Source organism: Ambystoma mexicanum, chromosome 3p, assembly GCF_040938575.1.
Source record: "Ambystoma mexicanum isolate Mex_15411 chromosome 3p, UKY_AmexF1_1, whole genome shotgun sequence".
Lineage (NCBI taxonomy): Eukaryota > Metazoa > Chordata > Amphibia > Caudata > Ambystomatidae > Ambystoma > Ambystoma mexicanum.
Genome location: NC_090925.1, coordinates 871470496 through 871493965, shown reverse-complemented (window position 1 = coordinate 871493965; position 23470 = coordinate 871470496). Strand labels below are relative to the sequence as shown.

The 23470-nt window shown below is 43.6% G+C and overlaps 1 pseudogene; it reads right to left on the bottom strand.

The window, feature by feature from the left end:
• LOC138579996 (sulfotransferase 1 family member D1-like) overlaps positions 1 to 11814 on the bottom strand; it is a 189548-nt pseudogene extending 177734 nt beyond the window's left edge.
• Between the last annotated feature and the right edge of the window lie 11656 nt (positions 11815 to 23470).

The following is a 23470-nucleotide window of genomic DNA, read 5'->3' as shown; positions in this document are numbered from 1 at the left end:
TAAAGAAATCTTTGCCATCTTCAGGGAGCTTGAAACACCCACTCCCGCCCCCCAGAACTTCACCAAAGACAAGGCCTGGTGAGATGCTATACAAACAGCCATGAAAAATAAATTGAACCTGCTCCAAAACAAAATACTAGCCACTAAGCAAGCCCTACCCAAAACACACACCCCTACCCCACCACCAGCCCCGGACCCCCCCCAACCCTTCTCATTCAAACCCATTCTAGAAAAAGACATCACCAACATAATGAGGAACATCAAACCCTCCAACTGCAAAGGTGATGCATGCCCAGCCACCATTATCAAAGACTGCTCTGAAGCGCTAGCTCCCTTCCTTACAGCCTTTGTAAACGCCTCCTTTGCTACTGGGAAAGTCCCTGCCTCCCTCAAGGAAGCCTGGGTCCGCCCTCTCTTAAAAAAGCCAACTCTCGACCCCACATCCCCCAACAACTATAGACCTATCACCACTGTCCCTTTCCTCCTCAAAATACTGGACAAAGCAGCCTACCTGCAGGTTCAACACTTCATTGAGGAGAACAAACTCCTAGGACTCCGCCAATCAGGCTTCCGCCCCAGACACGGGACTGAAACCGCCCTACTTGACCTGAAAAACCAAATGGACGATGCCAGAGACATGGCCAAACCAGCACTTCTCTTACTTGTTGACCTATCCGCGGCCTTCGACCTCGTGGATCATGACGTCCTATGCCACCACCTCTCCTCTACTGCCAAATTCTCCCCTGAAGCCACAGCATGGATCACTTCCTTCCTACAAGGCAGAACCATGCAAGCATTCTCGGACTCAGCATCCGCATCTCCAACTACCATTCTCTGCGGTGTGCCCCAAGGCTCCTGCCTCTCACCCACCCTCTACAACATCTTCACACGACCACTCTTTCTCATCCTCGACGCCATGGGCATTTCATACACTAACTACGCCGACGACACACAGATCCTCCTAACCCTCACTGGTAACTATGACACTGACTCCATGACCCTCAACAACCTCTACAACACCATCCAAGCCTGGATGGCAGACAATGGACTATGCCTCAACTCCGACAAGACTGAACTCCTTTTGGTAGGCTCACCCGACACACTGAAAAATCTAGACCCCCAATTCAGCCACTTCACCATAGACTCTATCAAAATACCTGTCTCAGAATCAGTCAAAACCCTTGGAGTCTACTTGGACTCCAACCTATCCATGGATAAACAAGTCAACGCTATAGCCTCTGCAGCTGCATACCATGCCAAACTTATCAACGCAGTCAGGCCCTTTCTCTCCAAAGAGAACTGCACTAACATAGCCAGAGCCATCACTGGATCCAGGCTTGACTATTGCAATGTACTCTTTCTAGGCACCTCCAACAGAAACCTAGAGAGGTTGCAAATCATTCAGAATAGTGCTCTCCGGGCAGCCCAAGGCATTGCCAAAAGGGAACACATCTCGGAGGCCAGAAAGCTAGCACACTGGCTCCCAATAAAAGAACGAATCATCTTCAAGACACTGACACTGACCCACAAGTGCATTCACCTCACTGCCCCTGACTACCTCTCCCAGAGGATCCACCCCGTCTCTTCTACAAGGCCAACCAGATCACCATATACTAACATGCTCTCTGTGCCATTAGTAAAAAAAGTCAGAGCGGGCGGATCCAGCTTCCCATATCTCGCACCCACGGACTGGAACGCCCTACCTCCCACAATCAGAGGCGAGTCCTCCCTCAGCACCTTCCGCAAAACCTTGAAAACAATCTTATTCACATAAGATGCGTTGCACTAGTCGAATACATCTCATATATTCCTAATGCATAAACTGTACTGTAATGACATACTGTACCAACCAAAATGTCAGCTCTATGCTTTGTCGAACTCATACTGTACCTATGAATGACTATATGCCTGTAACTAAGATTTTTGCAAGTAACAGCGCCTCAATGCCTGTGGGTTACTTGCGCGCTATATAAATATAAATAAATAAATATATTGCGGCGATGCACCAACGTATATGCATAGGAAACCTATGAACTATGGATGATTACACAACGCACTTTAGCAGAGCTAGATCCAGTGAAAAGGAAGGTTTTCAGTGTGTTGCAGTTAGAAATCGAAAACATATCCATGGAGGTGAACCAGGGAAGGGCTTGGCTGGCTCAACACCAAGAAGTCAAGGCCACCTTGGGCCTGAATGTTCGCACAGTAGTTACAGAACGTGTGAAAGAACAGAACTCCTGTCTTAGGTGAGGAGTGAGAACCATGAAGACGTCAGAGGCTCATCATTTAATAGTATTTTAAATGCAGAAAGACTCATCATTTGCAGTCACGTGGTTGGATGAAAATAGACACGTGGATGAGCTGTATCGAAACCAAGAAGACAGAGTATACATAATAGAGAGCCCTATAGTTTGTATAACCAATGGGACATTGTGTATTTGATGACATTCGTAGTGACCTGCACTAAGGGAGGGCTTACCTGCCCCACCTGATGTTAGAGACCCAATCAACCTCCTAACAAGTATGGAACGTATACCTAGATGTTCCCTGCAAGCCAAACAGTTTCGAGATCGAGTGAAATCCAATCTTGTCTAGAGAAATCCAATTTTTTGCATCAGATTCAGGTCAGCTTCAGAAATTCAATCTCCTTTTAGGTGTTAAAGGTCACCAAATGACATGGAAACTGAAACTGTGAAGGACAATTACTTATTTCTAACCAATACCTCTATGAATACATAATAGAGATATAACAGGCAAACCAATTTGGGGACAAACAAGTTGAACTATTACAAACAGACAAACTCTAACAATAAAGGCAAAATCAATTTAGAACTAGAAAAACCATACAGTGTGAATTCATCTCTATGAATTAATAGAGTTGGGGGAAAAAAAAAAAAGAAAAAAAATTGAGACTTTGAAGTACATTTATCTAATCGGCCAACAATTTCTTTTGACAACTTAATCGTTTAAAGCAAATATTGAACGACAAATTAAATCAATAAATCATTTATTGGCGCAACATACTTGATCTCCAGCATTTCATTTTCTCTCAAGTTTCAATACTGGTTAGCCACAGTATAGGGAGATCATATTGCAGCCTTTTTGTTCTATCATTTCGTAACAGAATCCCATTTTATTTACTACCAAACAGGAATCGCTCTAAAGTAGCCTATATGCTGAAATGATATTTTCTGCACTTTCCAAAGTAGGTTTTTGCAGTCTGCAATGTAGATTGACGTCAATGATGATGAGTTATTAGTATAAAAGTTGCTTTTTTCATGAAATGCATTTAGGGTGAAGATCGAGCGAATTCGTTGATGTTCGTTGTAACGCCCTGTTTTAGATAATTGATATTAAAACAGTTACACCTTGCCAACTTCCTGAGTTAGTTTGATTATTAATGTTTGAGTATATTCTGCATCTGATCCATCTCAAAATATTGCTACCTCGTCTTAAAAGGCTGGGTTGGACAGCCCAGTTCAATGTGGCCATCCCAAAAGGAGTACGAGGTAGGTGATCAAGATTTTATCTATAATTTTCAAAAAGCAATTAAAAAAGGGCTAATTCCTTTCTAGCTAGTGCAGGACTTTGGTGATCATAGCTAAGATGTCACCCATTGTTTACTGCAAATAAATACCCAAAGAGGAATGATGAGTCCATGTAAACCAGCTGAAAGCCTGCTATCCCCGGAATGGCCTTCATCAGATTGAGGAATGATATGACCTCTGAATGAAGAAGAATCTGCATAAAATGGTAAAAATGGATATTTGATGAAGGTTGGTGTAATGCTTCAAATAAAATTAGAAATGATGTGTAGTAATATTTATGGAATGGAATGTAAAGATTAGAGTTGGAGATAGCAAGCATAATGAATATATGAACTTAATAAAGCCCTATTATTATATCATAGTAAATCAGCCTTTCTAGCCCTCTCTGTAGTTGGACTAATCCAAGGTCATTCCAGACACCTCAAAGAAAACAGAAGAAAGTGAGAAGGGAGACAGAGGAAACCTTTTCCAAACATGTAGAACAAATCAAGACCTCCACATTGGCAAAGCAAGAACAATTAAGATTTTACAAAGAAGACATTTTGGAAAGTTTATCCTCTTATAGGGCTGAGGTGGACCTCATGCCGGAACAATAATTTCATAATTGAAAAGTCCTTTCCCTGGTGATATTGGTCCTGGGTGTCTATTAATCATTACCACGACAGAGGTGCACCTATGGAATACACCTGAGAGATAACACTCGACACATTGGGTCTGAGTACATTTCACCCAAAGACTGATTTGTTACCAATGCCAAGGAAAACAGGAGATACAGAATGCACCAGTTTAAAATGAAACTTAATTTTTAAAAGTGTGAAGAGGCCATGTAGAAACTCAGCAATTCTGTTGTGTTGGTTGGAATAACATTGGTGTTTGATTCAGCATGATAGCGTGCTGACTTCAAGATGACCTGGGATTCAACTTGGAGCCCGCTATTCCTCCCACCTTTGGGGGTCTACCATAGAGGAATGTTAGAAAAATACTCTAGCATACCAGGAACATTGATTTTGCAGTCTGTGAATATATAAAGATGCTGCTAGAAAAAGAATCTGTTTTTATTGTCAGTTTCGAACAATTTAATTGCAGTTAACAATACATGTTGAAGCATCCACCAACTTAAAAACCAACATACCTTTTGGTCTAGTGCAGTGAGAACCAAAGTACCGGTCATTTTATTTCAAATCAATCAATCCCTGAATTTAGCAGATCGTTTTGTTTACATGAGTCATGTGCAGAAGCATGGGACCTTGGCCCACAGTTTAAATACAATCAAATACTACCTTTATCAGACAAACTAATTATGCTCATAATTTTGTAGCCATATTTATTTATTGGACATTTGTAAGGCGCCTATACAACAAGTATACAACAAGTGACGTTTCAAGGCGCCACAAGACAAATAAGGGGTGGGACGGGTGGAAAGATACAATAACTGTTCTACAAGGCCTTGTGGCATTCGAATTGTGCAAGTGCAGAAAAAACATTTTTGAGGGAAAAAGGGGTGGGGGAGTGCAGGTTCTGGAACAAATGAAGTGCTAAGGAGGGAAGGAAAAGGTGAGAGGGAAGTGCATTTGTAAAGGGAGGCCAAAGGGCAAGTGCCACTGAAGGCAGATTAGCACAAGGAAGGGGGAAGGTAGGAGATAAGGGGCAGGTTGGGGCAAGAGGGCAAATGCCATAGACAGCAGGTAAGCAGAGGGGATGGGACCGGCAAAAGTGGGACTGGAACCCTGTAATGCTAAGAGGGAACCAAGAGGCCAGTAACAGAGGAAGGGGTTAGGTGGGAAGGGGGAGAGAGGATGAGGAGAAAATGAAGCTATGGAGGAGCTTTGGAACTTAAGGAGGTCCAGCCCAAGCCTGAGAGGGGCATGGAGACTATTCCAGAAGGAGGATCCTGCAGAGGAGAGGCATCTGTCCCCAATCTTTGCTTGGAGAGGCGACAGACTCGCAGAGAGTTGGCGCTACCAGACAAAAGTACTCTAGTAAGGAGATATTTAGGGAGAAAGAAGGGTGTAGCGGATTCCCAGGCCCCAGAAAGTCTTGTGGATGATGCATAGGATCTTGAATTTGATTCTAGCAGCAACCAGGAGCCAGTAGAGAGATATTATAGCTGGAGAGATGCGTTCCCTAGGCTTGAGGCCAAGGATAAGTCTTGAGTCCTCTTCTGAGGAAGTTGAAAGGGATGAAGGGAGGCAGAAGGCAGATTAAAGAATAGGCTGTTACAGTAGTCAAGACTAGAAACAACCAGAGCTCTGGAGACATTGAGTTTCTGGGGGAAGGTAAGGAAAGGGAGAATACCTCTGAGGAGGTGTAGCTAAAAGTGGGACTTCTTGGCAACGTCCACTATGTGAGCAGAGAAGGAGAGAGAGGAATCAAAGATGACACATAGTTTTTTTGCCATACAAGTGGGTTAGGGGAGGGGGCCAATAGAGACTTAAAATTAAAACAGAAAAGTGTGTTGTGAGGCCAAGAATCTCCTCTTCCTTAGTGTTGCATCCACCTGCCACCCGAGTCAGGCCCCTTACTTGTGTCTTCCTATTTTTTCCCTACCTTGAGGGGAACATGTTTCCTGGTCTCTGGACTTATATTTATTACTTTTAGCCCTCTTCCCATCTCATAAGGTAAAACTGAAGGGAACTCTGCTCTGTGGGTCTGGTGACTAAGTTGTTTCATATCCTCCATTCGCCTTGTATTTGTATTCTGTGCAGCTTAGAGGAGAGTAATTTGGAGGTTTCCTCTGCCTTTCCACTCTCATCCTCCCCACAGGCCACATTTGGATCTGTGTGGTGAGTGGGGGAGGATGGTCTGACACCTTTCAGGAGCTACTGCATCCTACTTTGGAACAATTTGTCTCATCTGGCAAAATGTTACCAGATTATGTTTATTCCTGTACATAAGATTTCCCTTGATTTTTAATTATCTTAATTGAAACCTTATCTGATCAAAGGTCAACATTCTGCAATTTGATTATAAAATCTAATAGAAGTAACACCATTTTGATTTCTTTTTTTAAAAACAGTCATCACCTCTGTAACAGCCTGCATTAGCTCATCTTAATATGCTTATGTAATGAGGAATTGCCATGCGGGTAAGTGGCCTTATCTTGCCCTGTTCAGCTTGCTTCAAATTGTTTACTCCTTCTGACCGTATTCTCACTGCTTCTTAGCTGAGAGTTTATCGAGAGAAAACAATTGAATTAAAAGGATGTCACTGAATTCAATTCTACATGTACTCTAACCATATACCTTTAAATGTACAATGGTAATGATAAAATCATAAATCCAAAATATGTGCATATATATTTCTGATGCTGCCCATCAGTATGTATAAGCCGCACTCACAGGCAATAGTAAAAGGATAGAGCAGTCACAGAATCCGTTTGAAAGGCATCAAAATCCACAAAATCATAATGAGTGTAAAAAATATATTTTTATTATTGAAACTTCATAGTTTAAAAAAGAAATGCTCTCATTAATACCTGGCAAAGAATTGTGGGAGGTGAGGCAAAAATTACACGTTTCGCTCCCTCTCATAGCTTGGTCACATGATTTTGCTGAGACTGGTCTGCACCATTTATTCATGCACAATGTAACAGGTAAGACATAGAAAGTGGCTTTTAGTCAGTTCATAATCGCGTCCTTCCTTTGTATTCAAACATGTTTAAAGGTTCCTCTTTTGCAGATAAAGTTCTGCCATATATATATTCAGTGAAAAAACATAGTTAAAGGGATGTTATGCACTAATAAAAACCTATGACATTGAGTGAACAAGATTTGTTAAAGGGACGTTATAGTCACAAGTAAAATTGAAAACCCTCACCAATTATGGTAAGCTAAGCAACCATAACTCGCGCAACCACCGTGCACTGCTAAGACTAACACCCAGGACATCAAAGATGACATCACACATGTCATTGATGACATCACTAACGACATCACATATCGAGGCCACTTTTTTTGTTCACTTACATACCTAGGCCAGGTTGTTTCGTTCACTGACAGTCAGAATATGAACATTTAAAAGCTGCTATATATCTAGACGTTAACCTTGTATGCTCTTAAACTACGTTCATTAGGGTTTGGTCTCAGCTAATGGTGCACATAAACAGGACAATAGGCCGGCCTCAAACACACAATTGATTTGTATACATGAAGCTGAACTTGAATTCTATTGAAATGTTCTAGTGCTGTTTGTTTCTTCCCTACTTTTGTTTCCCTGTATGTGGCTCTGATTTTTATGCATTGTGGGTCTTCATATGTATTCTTTGTACGAACACAACTGTGTAGTAAGTCTTGAATTGTTAGCTAATTAGTCCATTTCTAACATTACTCAAAACTCTAATAAGGTAGCATTCATTAATTTACTATCCAAAATTACCAGATTAAAAAAGGTTGTACTTCTATGGTGCATGCTGCAGCTGTTGCCTATGTGTATGTATGATTCCCCTTAAATTGCTGCAAGTTCCTTATATTATACTCACCCCCAATGCAGCGGCTTTAGAGTCCGCTGACAGAATGAAAGTTTGCGGACAGAAGGTAGCTTCCACAAAGTCTGGAAGCACAGAGGATAACAGAAAATGTTTTACCTTCAACCAACAAACTCATATACATAAAACAACATTACTTATATTTACTACACCCTTTTTGTACAATCATTTGAAAATGTACACATTTTTCATTTAGCACACAATATAATGAAATGCACCAAGCACAAACCATGACTGTACACATCATATTACCACTTCAAGACAACTCTTCATACAGACTTGCATACATCAGGTGCTCATTGCAAAACGACCTCTTACCAAATAGTAAGTACACTGTATTTATTTCTCTATTACCATTCATTATGTAAACATTTCCTATAAGCGAAAAGCACTATTGTTTCATTTTCACAGAAATGGCAAAAACACTTCAGTGGTTGGAAGAAAACTTCCCAAAAAAAAGAAATGAATGATGACATCTCTAATGGTAAAAAAATACATCTTTCAATATAAAAATTTATGTAATATATGCAGAGCTCATTCAAATAATAATAACTTCTTTTCCTAAAGCACATACTTTACATGAAGAAAGAAAACCTCAATCTAATAATGGAGAATCCCAAGAATCAGAAAGACAATCTCTATCCCCAACTACACCCAATGAAATCATTATCTTGTCCGCAAAAATCGGATACACTTAGTAATGACGTTAAGGAACTTTTATATTATGTTAAAAATCATGTTATTAGAAATACTGATTATCATTGTCCTTCTTGTACCTGTCCCCCTTTCCCCCAGCAATCACCCCATCAAATTCCCAAAGTATAAATGAAAAGCACTTTGATGGAACTTCACTCTCTCACTCCCCTAATGATCATTTTATAGAAATTTAAAATCCTCCTATTTATGTTTCCCATTGTGATACCCCATCCCTTTCATAAATAAATGTGTTTTGCATACTATAAATATGTTGTATATTGTGTTGTTTTGTCATCATTTTCTTTCTAAAAACACCCATTAACAGTCCACGGACAACGCTCCTGTTTGCGGACATCCATGCGCATGCGCCCTGCATCTCCCGCTCAATGGATGTATGCGAATACACGTCGCAGCCGCGGACGGCCCCAGACGCCATCATGTGATTGCACCCGTGCAGCATAACAGCATGTCCGTGGAAGGTATCGTCCGCGGATGGTGTCTGTCACTGTGAACAGTTTAAAACTGCATTTTTGGCCTATCTAGGGTGTTTCAAGTGGAAGGTGTACCCTTCAAGAGGTTCTAGACCCAGTCTTAGTTGATCTGGTAACTTTTTACAACTTTCCAAAGCCTATTTCCGAATTGGTAGTCCTCAGACAATCACATGATCCGCAGACGGCTTTTTCTGTCATTCTCAATCTAGCTATCCAGGAGAGATCACCAGGAGAAGGCCTGCTTAGCAGAATTTGAAGAACCTTGCACTTATCTGAAAAAAGTTATCTTTTGGCCAATCCTCCTCCCCAGCCAGCATCACCATCTGCAGGGCCTGGAAAAAGGAATAGGCATGGAGATGCAGGTGAGGAAGAGAAAGATGAGGTACAGGAAGTGCCTACCTCCAGCACCCGAAGTGAGACCTGGGTGTGGTGGTTTTTCACCACTGTTGGCGGTGTAGAAAAGGCTCTGGCAGCCAAGGGGAGATGCGCTGAGTGCAGGGACGTACTCAGTCACGGAAAACATGGGCTGTACTCAGGGTGCTGCACCACCCTCGGTTTAAACCATGACCATGAACTGAGTGTGTTCCTCCAGTTATCAGACACCAATGGACATAGACCTTAACAATCTCTTTTCATCCTCTTTCTCATGACATCATACATTTTAGGTACGAATGCACTGGTTTTCTCCACTTTAGGACTTACTCACTCATGCATGTCTAATTTTCATGAACAAATAACAGTGACTACTATCCCTTTAGTAATGCAAAGGTTTCTAACAGACAGGTGAAATACTAAAATTAGCCTTTGTTTAGGTTTCATGATTCCCAAATATTAAATGATGCAATGAGACTGGGACGGTTATGGTCATCCCCCAAGCGGTATCATAGACTGTGTTACCAATCAGAAATTGACACCAAAAGTATACTTCCCAATAGTAGGACATCTAGTAATGACACAACTACTAACCACTCAAGCAGTAAAGTGACACAACTAGGCACCTATACCTATTTATTAATTTATTTACCAACGCTGTAGCATAGAGAATTCACATTTCAATAACAACAGTTAGCAGGCATCCAAAATTGACACATGAGTATGAATACAAGGTTAAATAATTTTGTATGGACAGTCACATTTTTGAAAACATGATCCATGTGGTACGCGATCGTACAGACTCCTTAGCATTTTTTTGTTACAGCTTGTTATTCAGCTGACCAGCGTAATGTAAACAACTAGGGTCGCGGTCACGTGATGATGCAATCGCGCAAACGTGACCGCGGCCGTCAGACCACAAAGTAGTACATCGGGAATATACAGTAGCTCACACTGGCAAGGAGCTAGAAGTTGCGTTATGCACGCATGTTTTCTCTGACTTATTCATGGCATCTAAGCCCAGGACTGACTCCAATGGGGTAAGTAGTGGGCACTTTCTGATGACTGGATTTTCTCAGTCTTTAGGTAAAACAAATCACTAAAGGGACACTAGCTTGATAACAACTAAGGGTGTATTTCTTATTTATAGAAACTAACACCTAGAGGATTGACGAGAATTCGATCATGAATTGAAAGGATATGTACCACAATAAAAGGACAACATCTTCGAATCGACCTGTTAATCAATATTTCAATACAAGGTAACAACATATCATGCAGACTATCACAATAATATAAAAGGAATGCGGTTAATCAGACAATATTTATTTCACAGGCATTACATTTATGTCTTAAACAGATCATACGATCTAATCACTAAACCCTATTAGAGGAACCGAGTCTCAAGGCTTATGAGCAGCACACATGCTGCATGACAACTTGGGGGACAAACTTACAAAACAAGGCAGCACTAGCTACCGGAACAGGTAACAGCATGCAATTACATCGCTCAATTATGACACGACACATTAGCATGTCAGCACTGGAAGAATTGGTGTATATATAAACCTAGTAAACACAACATTGTGACTTGATTAATTGCGCATGGAGGTGAAACATGGCATAACATTAAATGATACATTTCTGATACAGCTTTGGGGATGACCATTGCCGGTCCTAGCCCATAGCGAACTAAGGTGGTTACTCATGACTGGGCTAGTCACAACACCATAAGTTAATGCAATGCATTGAGGGTGATCATTTACTTTTCTTTCTTGTTTTCTTCCCTCTCTCTAAATGTCTCTCTGTTTGTTTTTTTCTCTCTCCCCCCGTTTTCCCTTTTCACCCTATTTTGGATTCACTACCTGAACATAATATAACAATAGATGAATGCACGGTTCTCCAAATAATTAACCTTTTGAAGCCATTTTTTCCATTCAGTGACAAACAGACCCAGCCTTGAAAAGGTCCCAAGCGGGTCGAAACACGTGTTGGCTTCTTTGGGCTTATGAGTAACACATTTTGGCTTTTAAAAAGAAGAACAAGTTACTTCTTACCTTGTAACGTTCTTTCGATGGGATGTTCCTCCGACGTATTCCTTATCTTTGATAATACATCTCCAGCTTGCTGGCCTTGGAAATGTTTTCTGTAGAGGGCCCTGCGAGTCGACGTCCGCCGAGTCGATGTCCCTCGACGGCCACCGTATCAGCGCCGACGTCACCATGCCCATAAATAGCCAAGTGCGGCGTCCGTTGCTCAGTTCCGTTTTGTAGCATAAGAAAAGTCATGCCTGAATTGGTTATTGACCTTGAAGGAGTGTAAGCTGCAACCACAAGGGAAGTATTACTACGGGGATGAATGGGAGGGGCGATAAGGAATATGTCGGAGGAACATCCCATCGAAAGAATGTTACAAGGTAAGAAGTAACTTGTTCTTCGAAGGGATTGTGTCATCCGACGTATTCCTTATCTTTGATAGACTCCCATAGCAGTGGCATGTAATTGGAGGTGGGAATAAGAATGTCATGTATCCCTTTAGGGATGGACCGAATGTAGTACGGCTTTGCCAAATCTGGTCTCTTGACTAGTGGAGGAATCCAGATTGTAAAATTTTGTCAATGTATGTGCGGACGACCATGTGGCAGCCGCACATATGTCTCTGACCGGTACCCCTCTTTGGAGGGCAGAAGAGGCTGCGATACCCCTGGTAGAATGAGCCCTAAGATTTTGGGGTGGCTCTTTCCCTGCCAGTTTGTGACATTCAAGAATGGCCAAAATAATCCACCTGGAAATGGTTTGTTTTGTTATGGGTAATCCCAACTTGTGACCTAAGTATCCTACAAACATTTGGTCTGCTTGCCTGATCATAGCCAGTCTGCTGATGTAAAAGCTTAGAGCTCGCCTTGGGTCCAGCCTATGTAGCCTTTCTTCCTCTTTCCCCGGATGGGGAGGAGGGTAGAACGAAGGTAAGATAATTTTCTGAGTAATATGAAATTCAGAAACCACCTTTGGGAGGAAATTAGGCTTCACCTGTAGGACAACTTTGTCCTTGTGGAAAATTGTATGTGGGGGTTTACAGGAGAGAGCTTGTAGCTCGCTCACCCTCCTAGCAGATGTTAGTGCTACCAATAGGACAGTTTTAAGCGTGAGAAATCTCAGCGAACAAGAGTGAAGTGGTTCAAATGGAGTGCCCATTAGGAACTTTAAGACTAAATTTAAGTCCCATAAGGGAACTTGGAATGGTTTTGGAGGATAAAAATTAGTTAATCCCTTGAGAAATTGTATCACTAGAGGTAGTTTGAAATACGATGGTTCCTCCGCAGTGCGCTTGAAGATTGAAAGCGCTGCGAGATAGCCTTTTACTGTGCCAACTTGAAGGCCTGAGTTTGCCAAGTAGAGTAGAAACGATAACACTGTTGGTGTACCACATGAAAAAGGGTCGATATTCCCTTCTCTACACCAGCTGCAAAATTTGCTCCAACGGCAGCGGTATAAAGACTTTGTTGCTGGCCTTCTGGCCGAAAGCAACACCTCCATTACGTCATCAGGGAGGTCCCAATCCTTGTACCTCACCCTTTCAGAAGCCAAGCGTGAAGGTTGAGGGTTCTGATGTCTGGATGGAGAACCTGACCTCCCTTCTGCGAGAGAAGATTCTCTTTGAGTGGAAGACGGATTGAAGGGCAGATGGACATATCTAGAAGGTCCGGGTACCACGTTCCCCTGGCCCAGTCCGGGGCAATTAGGATCATGGTTTTCCGGAATCTTCTGAACCTCCTGATCATTTGAGGAATAACAGGGACTGGTGGAAATGCGTAAAGGAGTGGAAACTCCCAGTCCACTACGAACGCGTCTCCTAGAGCTCCTCTCGGGGGAAATTCCCTTGAACAGAACAGATCGCACTTCCTGTTGGTGCTTGTGGCGAACAGATCCACCTGAGGGGTTCCCCAAAGGGTGAAGATCTCTTGAAGGACTTCCTGAGCTAGCTCCCACTCGTGGGAGACTGTGCTCTGCCTGCTCAGAGCGTCCACTGTCAAGTTCTTCTCTCCGGCTAGGTGGACTGCAGATAGAGAGATTCCTTCTTGAATTGGCCAAAACCAGAGCTGCATTGCCTCTCTGCACAGTGGCAGTGACCCTACGCCTCCTCTTTTGTTGAGGTAGTGCATGACCACCGTGTTGTCCGTCATTATCAGGACATTTCTCCCCTGTACTGATGGCAGGAAAGCTTTCAGCGCTAGTCTGATCGCTCTCAGCTCCAATAGGTTGATGTGTAGTCTGGACTCCGATGGAGACTAACGACCGCTGATGGTCAAGTCGTTGGCATGGGCTCCCCACCCCGTGAGTGAGGCATCTGTGACTACTGTTATCTCCGGCTATGGTTGCCAAAACAGTTCTCCTTTCAAGATGTTCTCTGGATAGGCCCACCATTGAAGGTCGCGGGCTACCTTGTCCGGAATCCGGAGGAGATCTGTCATTCTCCCTGAGAATTGCGACCAATGAGTTCTCAGTGCCCACTGAAGAGATCTCATTCTCAGGCGAGCCTCTGGCACAAGGAAGATGCAGGATGCCGTGAGGCCTAGCAACCTCAAAAAGTCGAAGGCTGGGAGACGTTGGGCATTTTGAAACTTGTTGACCATCTGCAGAATATCTTGAGCCCTCACCTCTGGTGGCGAGGCTTTTCCCAGGGAAGTGTCTAGAACCGCTCCAATGAAATGGAGTCTCTGTGATGGTATCATCTGTGACTTCTTTAAATTGAGGGAGAAGCCCAGTTTGTGAAGGAAGTGGCAGACATAATCTAGCTGGATCTGAGCTTGTTCCGAAGATACAGCCCTGAACAGCCAATCATCCAGGTAGGGGTAGATGTGGATCCCTTCCCTCCTTAGACTTGTAGCCACTACCGACATTAGCTTGGTGAAGACCCTTGGGGCGGAGGTCAGCCCAAATGGCAGAATTCGAAATTGATAATGAGAGTGGCCAATTGCGAACCTTAGGTATTTCCTGTGTTTGAGATGGATTGGCACATGGAAATAAGCGCCCTGAAGGTCCAGAGATACCAGCCAGTCCTGGAGCTGGAGGGCCTGAAGGACCTGAGAGAGAGTTACCATCTTGAACGTGTCCTTCCTGAGGAACTTGTTCAATTCTCGTAAGTCCAGGATGGGTCTCAGTCCTCCGTCCTTCTTTGGTATGAGAAAGTAGGGGGAGTACCAGCCCTTGTTCCTGTCCGCTACAGGTACCGGTTCTATGGCACCTTTCTCTAGCAGGTCTATAATTTCCTGCAAGAGGAGCGGATCTGGAACTTTTAGAGAGCTGTGCCCCAGTGGATGACTCTGAGGGATGTGTAGAAAGGGTAGGCAGTAACCCTGGGCAACTGTCTCCAATGCCCAAGCATCTGACGTTATAGCCTTCCATTCCGTCAGATGGTGAGTTAACCTGCCCCCTACAGGTGTTTTGTGTGGAAAGACCTCAGAGTGGTTTGGAGGCGGCTGATGCAGATGGCGAGGGTAAAGAGACACCCGCTGCTGCTGCAGCTTTAGTACTTTTGACCCATCCACCTCGGGTGGATCTCCTTTGGCGTCTTTGAGCCAGCTGTCCTCTGCCTTTCCCGAATGCAGAATAATAGCGAAAGGACTTTCCTCTTCCAGAGGTTCCTGAGGGGCGAAAAGGAGTTTGGCGGATTGCAGCTCCTAACGATTTTGCTGCTGCTTTAGATGTCTGCAACTTTTCCAGACTGTCATCAGCCTTTTTTCCGAATAATGAAGAGCCGTCAAAGGGCATATTCAAAAGTCTGGCCTGTACATCTGGAGCAAAGCTAGACTTTCGCAACCACGCATGCCTGCGGATTGTTGGACTTGCCGCCATGTCCCTGCTGATACTGTCAGCGGAATCGATGCCAGTTTGAAGTGACTCGCACACGGCATCTTTGCCATCTTTAATAATGTTAAGGAAGGCTTCCTTTTCCTCTCCTTCGGGTATGCAGTCAGCCGCTGATGAAGCACACTCCCACAGTGTGTGACTGAACCTGGCGAGCGTACAGGTGGCGTTGATGGACTTCAATGCCATACTACAAGCAGAGAAGACTTTCTTTGCCATAGAATCGTACCTCTTGTCATCTCTATCCTGTGGGACAGTAGGGTAAGCGGTCCTGCTGCTTGATGAAGTTGCCGCTTGGACCACCAGGCTCTCTGGAGTCGGGTGTTTTGATAAGTATTCAGGGTCAGCTGCAGCTACCCTATACTTGGCTGATAATCTTTTATTGACAGCAGGGATAACTTCAGGAGTTTCCCAATTAGATGCAATCTTTCTTTGTAAGGCTGCATGGAAGAGGACCACAGGATCCTCCTGTGGACCTTTGTCTAATATGTCTGTCAGGTCATCCTGTTGAAAAACAGGCGAAGGCGCAGACCAACCCATAAATTCAATAATACTTGCCATCAGGGTTCTATAGGGTGTTTCGGCATGTTCCCCTGGGTCTGGCTTAACAAATTCCACTTCTGGGGAAGTGTCCAGCCCACTTGCTTCATGTAATGACTCCTGTAGGTCTTTCAACCTTCTTTCCTCAGAGGTGAAATCCTCTGAAATAGGTCCTCTGCAACCCGAAGGTTTCCCGGTTAGAATCTTCCCCTTCTTCATAAATTGAAGATAATCCAGGGTACTCTGACCTCTGAAATGGTGTAAAACCCATTTCTAAGGCAGAAGGAGCCAAACTCGTCATTATTGGGCGAGAAAACGTCAATGTCGTCGACGCTGATGTGACAGGCTTCGAAGGCGCCGAGAACGGCGTCAAGAAAACTGGAAGAGGCCTCGAAGAACTCGAGAGGATCGGGATCCTACTCGAGGATGTCGACGACGGTCTCGGCATCGTGCCGGAGGCTCTTGGAATTACCGTTGGCTGTGGAGTAGCCCTGGTCTTCTCTTTCATCAGCGTCAATGTCGGCGTCGACGATGGCGTCGACGACGGTGCCTTCTTACCCGATGGCCCGTGGCGCTCTCGGGTGGAATGTTTCGCCGGGTGCAGCGACTCGCGGCATTTTGATTTTTTGGGGTTTTCACCCGGGGTATCACCCTCAGCTGCTTCGAGGGGGTCGAGGCCGCTTTCTCGAAGGCGCTTAACATTTTCTTCCTGAATTCCTCCCACTCAGCTTGAGAGCGGTGTTTTGTGGGGCAGGGGACCCTTTCTGGGGAAACAGAAGACGACGTGGAAGGGGATCTTCGACGTCTCTTCTTTGAGTGTCTTGATCTCGACGAATGGTGGGAGCTACTTCGAGATCTAGAATGGGAATGTTTTCGACGGCGAGGAGACGAATGCCTCGACTCAGCCGAAGAAACTTGCAAGGAGGTTTTGGCTGACTTACCTCTCTCGAGCTTCCCCTTGCGCTCCTTCAAGGCTTTCGCTGTCAGGGATATGCAGTCCTCACACTCCGAACAATGGTGCTCGGCTCCCAAGCACCACAAGCAGATCCTGTGCGGATCCGTTATGGACATTTTTTTACCGCAGTCTCGACATTTTTTGAAGCCGGATCGCGGCCTTGTCGGTTCCGATGAAGATGCCATCGAGAACGAGTTGGTATATTTGAGTAGATTGTAGAAGGTTTATCTGACTGAACTGAGCAACAATGTTCCGAGGCCCCACGAAGCGCGGAAAAACGGAACTGAGCAACGGGCGCCGCGCGTGGCTATTTATGGGCATGGTGACGTCGGCGCTGATACGATGGCCGTCGAGGGACATCGACTCGGCGGACGTCGACGCGCAGCGCCCTCTACAGAAAACATTTCTGAGGCCAGCAAGCTGGAGACGTATTATCAAAGATAAGGAATACGTCGGAGGACACACTCCCTTCGAAATTAGAGTTTTTGAATTTATTCAATGGTTTTTTTGGGCTTTTGAGAAACAAATATTGTGTATCAATTTTGTTTGATGGGCTTTAGAGAAGGAATCAGAGCCCTTTGAATTCATGCTAATGTGCCATTGGTTCTTTTTTGATCTTTTGAGAAACAAATCTTGTGTATTTATTTTGGTCATTTGGGCTTTAAAGAAGCAATTAGAGCCTTTTGAATGTATTCTAATATGCCATTAAACTAATAAAAATTGTCCTTGACCATGACGTTGTTATATATAAGCAATTAGTGAAAGTGCAAACTCCTTACAAAACCCAATAAGTTTTCAAATTTTTGCAGGTTGGGATTCTCCTGCACTTGTACGGAGGTGCAGCAGACACACTCAACCAGGCTTATTTCTCAGAATGTTTCTCTAATTTGCACATTCCATAGCGCCCATTGCCTGGCAAAGGACACCCTCCATTCGCTGACACGCCAGATCCAACCACTCAGGTGGTCAAAGAAATGCTGTTCCTTTTTCAGGGAGAAGCAGTTTCAAGTCCTCTACACAATCTTCCTCGACTGCTCCTGCCACCACACAAAATACTCCTCTGGGGCAGAGGATCCCGGCGGCAGCCTCGGAGGCCATTCAGAACACTGTTGACCATTACTTTGAGGGTCACAGTACTATGGTTGTACTGCAAAGCACCATTCTGCAGGGGGGAGCAATTTTGAAGTGCTTTCGAGGCCACGGTCAAGCAGCACAAGAAACACTGCCACCTATCTTAAATTTAAGGCCAAGATCTTCCTCTGTCCACCTGCCCCTCCGTCTCTGTGGTTGTTGCCCCTGCTCTCTCACCCTCCCCCACATTACCTTGCCCCTCCTATAAAAAACAAAAAGAGCTAAAAAAAATACAAAATCACAAAATATTGAAAAATAATTATGTGCTTATTGGTTAAAATACAGACCTTATACACCATGTTAAACAAATAAACTCATAGAACAACACAATAATCTAAAAACAACCATATCGATACAATTACAAAGTTCTAAACCTACATATAAAACTAAAAGCCAATGACACTCATCTTCCGCAGCTATAAAGAGTAAAATGATTTAAATTTTCGGGGCTAAACCTCATAGATTACGCTAAGAGCAGATCTCCAAATATGGTATGCAGCGGCTGTGATGACCACTGACTCTGCACAGAAGATGGTACTCCAAAACGTAAGAGTGGCTGTGAAATTAGAATAACCCTTTAAATAGAAGGGGCACATTACAATACATTGCATTATCAGATGTCGTGCCGACTCAACAGTCAGACTGCACAGACGGCATAATTGTCTTATCTCTGGGAGTTTCATCCATTTCCCACTATGTTCTAGCATTGGACGTATGTTCAGCCGTTAACAAGTGATACATCTGCGAGTTGCAGGCAAATACAATTTAGTTAGGTAAGACCTAGGGAAATGTTTACAAAGCCCCTGTGTACTATATTATGCATGCATGGTAATGTTAAACAATTGTTCTATGTTGTTGCTTATGTATGCCATTCTGGCTTTCTTTTTTAACACAATGGACCAATTAGGGAGAACCATCAGGTCGTTCAAGGAAATATTGGGGTGGTCAAGGCATTCTAGAGTGAACAAACGTAATTGAGACACAAATTCTTTTTTTCAACGTGCACATTAGAAAGGTGTAGCTTGCTAAACAACGTGTTTGATTCCTTAGGTGTAGTCAGGATCGTAAAATATAAAATACAATGTTGTAATAGAAAGCACGACCTAATTGCTTGCATTACCAGCTAGCTTTGTGATGCTTCCACTGGGACCGATTGAGGGACCCCCAGGATAGATCTCAAGATGTTACTCTCTAATTTGTCCATCCATTCCAGCACGCGTTCGGGGAGGACAGCCAGTCCATAAAGTGTAGCTGGCACAATACTCTTCCAATAGAGCGCAATTAGTACCTCAATGTTATTACCTGCTTCAAGGCAACTGTGAAACCATTTCTTCATTGCCTTAGAGCAGATAATATCCTTATAAATAGCTGCAGTTGGAGAATCCAAAATAGGGAAGACCAAATACACATATCTCTCAATTATTTCCAGTATAATACCGTTCATGGACCGTTCATGGACCAATACCTACCCACGCTTCCTGGAACGAGCCCCAAAAGGTTAGTATTTTTGATTTTTGGGAATTCATTTGTAATTTATTTTCCCCAGCATATCTAGCAACAGCATCCAATGAGTGCTGCAGGCCGGCTGAAGGCTATTAGGAGTCCGGTCCATCAAAACGGTATCATCGGTATAACTAAGATGTCATATAGTACCTATATGCAGGGGAAAATTATGGACAGAATCAAATCGCACACATATCTCAGACATATAAATTGTATAGTAGGGGGCAAGAACACATTCCTGTTTTACTCCCATATTTACAGGGATTCTACAGAAATGTGACCCTCTTGGTTCGTACCGATCACCACAGTGTTCTCAAGATGCAGAAGAATAATGAAATATAAAAGATATTGGTCAATGCCCCATTGATACAATTTCGACCATAGCAAGGGATGAGATACCGAGTCGAAGGCCTTGCTAAAATCGATAAAACAAAAGATAATGGGCCTCATTCCGAGTACGGCGCTAACCAATGGCGCTATTAACGCCTTGGTTGACGCCGTACCCGGACCGGCAGCGCCTTGGTGGTTGGCGGAATTACCGCCCCATTCCAAGGTTGGCGGGGCGGTAATTCCCCAATCCCCATTTACCCTTCCCCATTCCCATTCTTGCCCCATAGGGCATAATGGGAGTGGGGAAGGCGTCAATTACGCCACCGTAAATTACGGTGGCGTAATTAACATCAAGGTCCCTTAGCGCCATGGTATTTAACGCCTGCTAAAAGCAGGTGTTAAAAGCACCATGGCGCTAAGGGAACTCGGAGTATGGCGGTAAGGGATTACCGCCACCGCTCTCGTTAGCGGTGGCCGCTATCCCTTACCGCCATACTCGGAATGAGGCCCAATGTTTTCCATTGGGGGTGCTTTTACAAGGCCCAATAGCATATTGGAGTGCAGACATGTTTTGTAACGTATTGAATCCCTTCCGGAAGCCAGTCTGACACGGGGATAACAAACATGCCACTGCCACCCATGTTCAAGTTTTTTCAGTAGGATTCTAGCAAAAATCTTTTTCCTTCCATCCTGTATTATCAGGAGGCGGTAATTCGAAGGATCGGACCGGTCACCCTTCTTAAGGACAGGGAACAGAATCGACCACCTCCAACTGGCCGGGATAACATCTTCTTTCAATACCTTTTTAAAGACTTGCACTAGAACAAATGACCAAAATTGGGATTTCGTCATTAGAACCGCATTAGAAATTTGGTCATGGGGCTATGGGGCTCTGGAGTTATTTAATGATTTAATAATCTATCGTTTTTCTTCCTGTAAGAAGCCCTCGTGAAATGGTGGATTGGGAACATACTGGAGATCAATCAGAAAATGGTGGTCAGCGCTATAATATAGCTTCCGAATGGTGACAGGCCATTCTGTCACACACGATTGGGTTCATGTCTACTCTTTCAGTTGGATTAAAATATCTTCTAGAGATTGCCCAAAACATTTCATCATCATTATTTTTTAAAATTTCAGAAAAGGATTTCCAGTTGGCTGATCTCAGGGAGAATGTATGGCTTTTCAGCTAATTTCTGTACCTAGTTTGAGCAAAGGTCTTTAATTGCTCTTTTTCGAGAGCTGAGTAGCTAATGGTCTTATTTATTAGTTTCTGTTGCTTCTGCAGCCCATTATTTGCCTGCTGAGTAAGAGGATCATTACAATTTGAATGATGTGCCAGTATTCTTGTGTGTCTGGATTGTAATTTTACCAGATCATATAGCTTAAACATAAGAATCTGTGTGTTCACTGATTTATTTTAAGCCTACTACGGATACACATAATAAACACATCGTTTCAACATTCCTATTACACCAGATAATACGATTGCACTGTCCATTGATACTTAACATGTTTGGAATTTTACACATTTTAGTGGATAAGAGAAAATTAGAGTCCACATGAATATGGAGTGGTCACTTATGTGAGTAAAAGTACCAGTAAAATGTCTGCAACCCCCCTCAGTTTATCTGTCCATAAAGACATGATCCAGACAGGAATAGCTGGTACCATTAGACCAGGTATGCAGAAAAGATTTCTCACTACCATACTAACAATTTAAGCAAACCAAATGTAGTCTTTTATATAGCACGCATAACCCTGAGGCATCTAGGTGCGTTTTGCTTAAGAAAGTGGTTACAGTGTTTACTTACAGCAATAGAAAGTTACAGTCATTACATGAAGAGTTTTGCTTAATAAGATGGTTACAGCAGTTGATAACAGAAATAATTTTGGGTGCACGGTTTGTAGAGCCTCGCCACATAAGGGGTGCTACATCAAAACATACAGATATAAGTGGGCAAAAAGCGACATAAGTTTGGGTGCACAATTTGGAAAGCCTCACCTCATGGTACAGGGTGCTGCATCAAAACATGCAGATACAAGTAGATAAGAAGTGCAATAAATTTGGGTGCCCGATTTGGAAAGCCTCGTCTCATGATAAGGGGTGCTACTCAAAACATGCAGATACAAGTGGGCAAAAAGCGACATAAGTTTGGGTGCACAATTTGGAAAGCCTCACCACATGATAAGGGGTGCTACATCAAAACGTGCAGATATAGGTAGGTGGGAAACATGCATAGGGAATACAACATTACAGCAACCAACACTGAAAGGCAGCATGGAGATAGGGGGGGAGTGGTTGGGAGGGGACGGGTAGCACTGAGTGGCTGACAATGGAGCTGATGCTGCTGGGTTTCCTGAATGTGACCACATGGGAGTGGTGGCCGATATAGGAGGCACAGATGAGCATCTTGGGATAGCACGGGGAACCATACATATTCATAAAAAGCACCCACGCTGTATCTCTGCCTGGTTTAGCAGGCAGGTGGCCATTAAACTGTCCCAGATCTTCTTTACTAAGGGCAATCCAATCACACAAATGCGGTGCATTAAAGTCGTCCCCTATGATTATTCTTCCTCCAGGATGTTTATCGAACCAATAACCCAGAATTCTTTCAAGGGTGTCTAGGATTCCTTTTACCCTGGACCCGCCCGAAGGAGAATAGATATTGATGACTAATACATAAATATCACTTGCTTGGATACTGATTGTGGCCGATCATATATAGGGAGAAACAATTTCCACCAGGGACAGTGTCAACTTTATATGCGATCGGGCACCAATATTGAGCCCTACCAATGGGCGTCTTTATTTACACGTGAAGCATGACGAGAAAGTACACTATACACATCTATGGACAGATCTTTAACCGCCCAAGTTTCTTGCAACATGATTACTCTCTCTTATAATCAAGTGCTCCAAGGGATGGATCATAAATGACCGGAAGCCCCGCGTATTCCAACCAAGAATTTTTATGGAGTTCATGTGCATGGAATGTCTATGTAATTAATTATCCCTTTGATCCGCAAAGAGCTTGATCGGACGCCCCCACCATCTGTGATGGCCGTTGATATTGCTGTCCAGTATATGCAGCCGGGAAGTTCTCAAGCTGAACTGACAGAAGCTGGTCCTTCTTAAGTTGTGACAAATAAGGTAGATTCTCCCTTTTCTTCAGGACATCTCTATGAGAAGGGCCACCGCATACCACAAGTGTGAATCACAGTGTCTCCAGCATACTTGAACAAGAGCATAATAAAGAAACCGTGGCAGAGGACAGCTGGATCACCGTCCAATTGGATACACTGTCCCACTGGGGGACCTCTACACATCGTACATCACTGCTCCTAATAGCAATAAGCCACGAGATAATGCTCCATAGTGATAACAGCCCAGATCTATTTAGAAAGGGACTGTCTCATGTAGGAGAAACCTCTTCCAGCTTTACCAGCGTTCCCAAGCTCAAGTGCTTTGAGCTGTACCAGTACAGCATTCGTTGCTGACAAAAACTAGACAGGCACTTGTGCTCTTAATGGGCTTGACTTGCACTATC